General features: G+C 37.9%; 1 pseudogene; it reads left to right on the forward strand.

Annotated features, from left to right (window-relative positions):
• The first annotated feature begins 268 nt into the window (after positions 1-268).
• On the forward strand, positions 269-1,330 carry LOC149259639 (inactive LRR receptor-like serine/threonine-protein kinase BIR2 pseudogene; annotated as a pseudogene).
• Positions 1,331-5,275: the final 3,945 nt, after the last annotated feature.

A 5,275-nucleotide genomic window follows, 5' to 3' on the forward strand; every position in this document is an offset into this window, starting at 1 on the left:
TCACATGTAAAAACTATGATTACCTTGTTAAAGAATAAGTAGTTCTATTTCACATATATCCCATATTACCTTGGAAGGCAAAAGCAATCCAAAATTAAATTTCACATGTAAGAATTATGACTACCCTGCTCAAGAATAAATGGTTTTATTCTACATCGATGCAATATTATCTTCAAATCCTGTTTGAGCTGGGTGAGCAGCGGCCATTTGTTGAGATTAGGCAGGTACAGGATTGTGTTTGAAACGACAGGAGAGCACTGATTAAGCCATGACAATTTTTGGGTGTTTGGGCTTGCTACGGCTCATGCTACTCATTCTCCAACTCATATGCCTCAGTTCGTCCGAGACCATTTCTCCAGGAAATGATGTACAGTGTCTTCAGACTACTTACAAGGAATTGAAGGACCCTCAAGGGAACCTCCGCACCTGGAACTTCCAGAACACTAACAATGGGTTTATTTTCAATTTTTTGGGAATTACTTGTTGGCATGATGATGATAACAAAGTGAACTCAATTTCGCTTCAAGAGTTGGGGCTTCAAGGTGAGTTTCCATCTGGAGTACAGAACTGCAAGAGTATGATGAGCTTGGATCTCTCTCAAAACAGTCTTACGGGTACCATTCCCAAGGAGCCCTGCCAATGGCTTCCTTTTTTGGTAACCATTGATCTCTCCCAGAACAAGTTTATGGAACCTATTCCTCCTGAGGTTCATAATTGCACATACCTCAATATCCTCCGCCTGAATGGAAATCAACTTACAGGGGAAATTACCTGGCAATTGACACGGATCAACCGTCTCAAGGACTTCAATGTAGCAAACAACAAGCTTACTGGAAATATACCTTCATTCACTCACAACTTTTCTGCCTCTAATTTTCAGGGTAACCTTGGGCTATGTGGGCCTCCCCTTTCAAAGACGTGCACAGCACCGAAAAATCCCATGGTTGTTGCGACTTTTCTTCTATTTGGCATAGTGTTAATTGTCTGGATTTTACTTGGTCTTCATTGGATGATTTCTGAAGCAAAAAGCAGAAGATCTGTCAAAATCCCACCGCCAAGTACCAATGAGCCCAACGATTGGCAGAAATATGTCCGAGCTCGGAGATCTGTTAAAGTTTGCTCGTTCGAGATGCCCATCAGGAAGATGAGATTGGCTGATCTTGTGGTGGTCACTGGCAACTTCAGCGAAGACAATATAATCTACAAAGGCAAACTGCCAGATCAATCTTTGCTGGCAGTAAAAAGACTCCGGCCATGTTCAGCACAGACTGAAAAAGATTTCAAGTGTGAGATGAACGCATTGGCCCACATGGGTGTTGATCAACATTAATAATTTCAACACTGCCTCTACAAATGGGGCATATGGAGAGCTGGGAGAGCCAAACATCTGCACAGGGAACATGGAAACAATGGCTACATTCTGGTAACACAAGGCATTTATCACCATCCTTGAATTGATCAAGACAAACCATGCATTCAAGATCGATGTTGATGCAAAAATTTTCGACATCATTCTTCTTATCATTGCTGCTCTGTTCGGCGTTGGTGGTGCAAAAGGAAATAGGCAATTTCTGGAAATCAGACTAAGAAAGACCAGTTCTTAGGGTGAACGGCGAGGGCGAAAATTCATGAACCATTTCAGTTTCATGAACCGTTTTCATGAACCGTTTCAGTTTCATGAACCGTTTTAATTTTTGATCATCGATCAAGTTTTGTTTGATCGTCTAACACCACAAATCTACGGTGAATAATAGGACACCGCGACGGCTAGGGTAATTCATTTCAAATGGAGACGCCTTACGGCGTAATTATCAATAAAAGAATGTATAAAATTTATTTAATTATTTTTTAATTATATATATATATATATATATATATAATTTTATTTACCATTATTATATTATATTATATTATATTATATTATGATAAATGTTGAATTTCTAGAAAATTCAAAATGCGCTCCTTACCTTGGGAAAAACAAATTCATGATAAAAAAAGAAACAACTGAAATGTGCACCTTGAATTAATTAATTACTTTATGTAGATCCCCTCAAAATGAATTTGTAAGTTTCATAATAAGGTAAAACCGTACACGACCGCTTAACAAATCTGCAACTGTGCACGTCGATTTAGAGATCTGGATTGTGTAGCAATTACAACAACCATTCCGTTAAAATATAATTCCGTTATTTTTGAGATATTGGGTAAGGAAATAATACCAAGAACCATATAATAATATGTTCAGGCTTACACAACTACGGTACTGGAAGATGAAAGTTATTTCTTAAGATTACAATTTTAAAATAAATTCGCTTATCAAATTGGATGGTTTTTATACATTTTCAAAAGAGGATCTCCACAATTTTGTAATTTTTTGAATTATACTTAATGTAACAAAACATTTACCCTCCAAGTTCCATCCCTGCTGCCCAGCCTTCTAACTTCAAAACAAGAAACACCAATTAATTGATTACGGAATTCTTTGAACCTTGAAAGCTGCTCTGCAATCTCAACTGCTAGATCACAATTGCAAACAGTGGATTGAATCGTAGCCTGTAGGATGATAGCAACAGTTAATACTTTTTATTTAGAAAAAAGAATATCACAATGACAAATAGCGGATTGAATCGTAGGATGGCAGCAACGGTTAATAGCTTTTATTTAAAAAAAAAAAATGGAGAGGAGTACATTTCTTTTCGGAGATAAAAAACAACAAGCGTTATATTAAAAATATATGCTGTTACATTTTCCAGAAATCCACAGAACTGCCTCGATGTCTGATAGGGATAAAAAATAAATCACAGAAACACCTGTAGCGAAAAAAACAGAGCAATCCCTCTGCGAGAGTGGGGAGATCTCCAAACAACTCGAAATAAGCCTGCGGACGAATCACAGGGATCGGAGATAAGGTCCAGCAACGCCTCCCAAGAAAATTGATCAAGGGAACATCATGCAAAGGGGAAAGCCCCTGAACCTATTATAGCACCCTTCTCCAGGCACTCAAAATGTATCAGCCCAGGCAAAGCAGAAACTCCAGGATTAGAGAGCCAATTATATGGGGTATTCTGTTCCCAATATACATAGTTGAAAGAAACAAAGTGGAAACAATCCTTCATGCAGGGGATCTGAGAATCACCAAACAGCGCACTCAGGGAGAACTTCCCCATCGCCCAATCAATAATCACCTTAGAATCACTTGAGACGACAATCTCATCCACTGCGAGCCACGAGGCACATTTGAGGGCGAAAACTCATGAACCGTTTCAGTTTCATGAACCGTTTTAATTTTTGATCAACGATCAAGTTTTGTTTGATCGTCTAACACCACACATCTACGGTGAATAATAGGACACTGCGATGGCTAGGGTAATTCATTTCAAATGGAGACGCCTTACGGCGTAATTAGAAGAAAATATTTTAAGATTGATCACGTTGAAGATTATTTGTAATTGACTACATTCTTATTATTCATGTTTTATATCGTTCAACATTATTACATTGTCAATTTACATCCAAAATTTTTATTCATCACTCAAATTATTAACAGTCTCTATCGTCTCAATAAACTAAGTTACCTGAGCAAATTTAAAATTAAAATGACTAGATTAATCTTATGTGAATTTTCCACTGTTATATGTTTTTGCAAGTGCTTTAGCCCAATTATTTTCTTTAATTAGCAATCTTTCAAAACAATATAATTTTGCAATGATCAATAAAAATTGTAGATAGAATGGAAAATGCAATATACAGTACACAATCAAGAATAATGAAAAGAGACACAAGGATTTGGTCAAAGACCTGGGAAAAACCCAACAAGGGAGAAAACCATTTCAAATTATTGTTCTTATTAGATTGTCCTACAATGTTTAGAGAAAGTACGATATTCAAATTCACCAATCACAATACTATCTAGAAAAACCAACCAAATAACATCCAAAATATGAGCCCAACAAACAAAATTGATCAAAGTCATAGTTTCCAAACTTGCAGCCAATGGTTGAAGTCTGCAATCAACAGTCAAAATATCTCGATCCACAGCCGCACGAAACTAGTAACCAACAATGTGGTTGTAACTCTCTAGTTGTTGGAAGCACCCTGTCACGTGAGCGCCTACAATCAAGAATTTCATTTTCCAACCCTGCGACCCCAAATTAATTTCTCCTATTTACATGAGCAAGCTCGTACCTTGCGATTTTAGACTTGTACGAATCAATTTTGTGAGCCAATCCAAAGAAGAGAGAAGAAGATGCTTGATGATGGTGTCCAAATGAGGCTAACTTGACTTGTATTTATATGCTTCCTCAGAGACCTGACCTAAAATTTTGTGCACATGTGGGTTTTAAAATTAAAAATACATTTTTCCTTAACCAAATTAAATTATTCCAAGGGCTAGGATGGGTCTTTCTTGATGAGGAAGGTTGTCTAAATGAGAGAATTTTTCCTTGAGCTACCAAATTAACACTCCCTCTCAGTTATGGATAAATTACCGACTGCAACATCTATCCCGTCTCAAATATCAAATCAAATGCCATATTTGTTAATCTTTTCTCATATGTTGAACACTCTCGAAACTGAAAGAAGAAGAATTTGACATAGGAGGGGATCTCAAGCTACCACCCTCTATCTAATAATCATCATAGGGGAGTTTCAACTCAACCCACATCATAAGGGAGCCTAGATCAACCCTCTATCATAGGACAATAAGTAGGATACTAATGACCATGGTAGGTAAGGATCACAACTATCCTAATTTTTTTTTTATCTCCCCATTAGGACCCTAAATATTCAAGTGGTAGAAAACCTGCATCCACTACCTTGGGAGGAGTTACACACTTACCATACAAGGTAAGGATTAGACACAAACTAAGGCACTTGGGGGAGATACACAGTTACCCTACAAGGCAAGGATCATACATGCCAAAGTCATCTTCTTAACCCATCGGCTAGATGAGGAGGAACAATCCCATCAAGCTCATCTTGTGGGTAGGATGCATACTAGGGTACACTCGGTATGGGGATAAAAACACTTATCATGAGGTAAGGATCAAAAATCCCCTAAGATTACAATATGGGAGATACACACTTATCGTGAGGTAAGGATCAGACACACCTATTGTCCACGAGTTCCCTCAACCCTGAGATCTCTTCGACTCAATTCCTAGCCCTGGGAACTTAAACAGGGGGGAAGAGCATTACCTAGTGACCCTTAGCTGGGAGGGTCACATCCATCAAACCAAGAACTTCCTTTTGAGTAAAGCCTTGGTGAGTATGTCTG

Source organism: Pinus tabuliformis, chromosome 6 (genome assembly GCF_031772625.1).
Source record: "Pinus tabuliformis cultivar Carrire ecotype Pingquan chromosome 6, CPIR1, whole genome shotgun sequence".
NCBI classification, from domain to species: domain Eukaryota; kingdom Viridiplantae; phylum Streptophyta; class Pinopsida; order Pinales; family Pinaceae; genus Pinus; species Pinus tabuliformis.